Source organism: Panthera uncia, assembly GCF_023721935.1.
Source record: "Panthera uncia isolate 11264 chromosome B3 unlocalized genomic scaffold, Puncia_PCG_1.0 HiC_scaffold_2, whole genome shotgun sequence".
In the NCBI taxonomy this organism is placed as follows: Eukaryota; Metazoa; Chordata; class Mammalia; order Carnivora; family Felidae; genus Panthera; species Panthera uncia.
In genome coordinates, this window is record NW_026057583.1 from 2,587,143 (window position 1) to 2,588,198 (window position 1,056).

Here is a 1,056-nt window from a genome sequence, read left to right on the forward strand (position 1 = left end):
TAATAGTAATAGTAATAGTAATAGTAATAGTAATAGTAATAGTAATAATAATAATAAATATCTATTGCTAAAAACCTGTGCTAAAGCCCCATTTAGCCCTAACGACGGTCATAAAATAGATACTGTTGTTTTCGTTCCCATTTTACAGATGGGGGGACCAAGCCTCGCAAAGATTGCCAAGGTTACAAGCTAGTAAGTGAAGAAACCGGGATTCAACCACAGATGATCTGGTCTAGTGCCCTTGACCTTAACCACTGCACAGTACTACCTCTCTCGAGCTGCAGCGCACGCACGAGTGTTCCCCCTGCCCCAGGATGTACCGACCCCATGTGTGCTTCCTGAGCTGGAGAAGCGGCCACCCTTCCCTTTGACTTTCATAGAGCCACGCCACCATTCTCTCTGTAGGAGAAGAAAGGAGCAAGGCCCCTGGAGCTGTGAGCAAGAGCCCAGGGCACAAAACAGCTCAGTCTCTTGGCACCTTCCCAACAACGCTGCCTGCCCCTTGGGGGCTTTGCGGGGGCCCGAGCTTTTCCTCCTTTCAGCCCCACTGAGGCTTCGGGGAGACAGAATGAGGATGCTAGCCTTGTAATTGGACGCGGGCCTACCAGGCAGTCTCTCCGAGGCCCCTTCACGACCTCAACCCAACGGGGTCCTGTCACTGAGCACAGACACTGTGGGGCCATGGTGGTGGCCCTAGGCTCTGTGCCTGTAGTTGGAACTCCTGGCCCCTCCATCCCCCTGTCCAGTCTAGCCCTGGACAGAGTTCCTCTGTGGGAAGCAAGGTTTTGGGGTCACTGCCCTCAGCTGGCCATCTCAGTCAGAACAAGGGTCGGGGCTCCCTATTGGGGCCGAGCAGGCCCTTCCCTGGAGCCCCCAGCACACTCTGCTCCAGGCCACCCTTCCCTCGCAAAGGCTTTGGTCACCCCCCTCCCTCTTGGCACAGAGTAATCCCACCTGGATCCCAGCCCCCAGCCCAAGCAGCTTACCCTGCAGGCGCACCCCACACCTCGCTAGGTGCTCTCCTCTGCGGCCAGAGCAGAGTGGACAAGCTGTCCG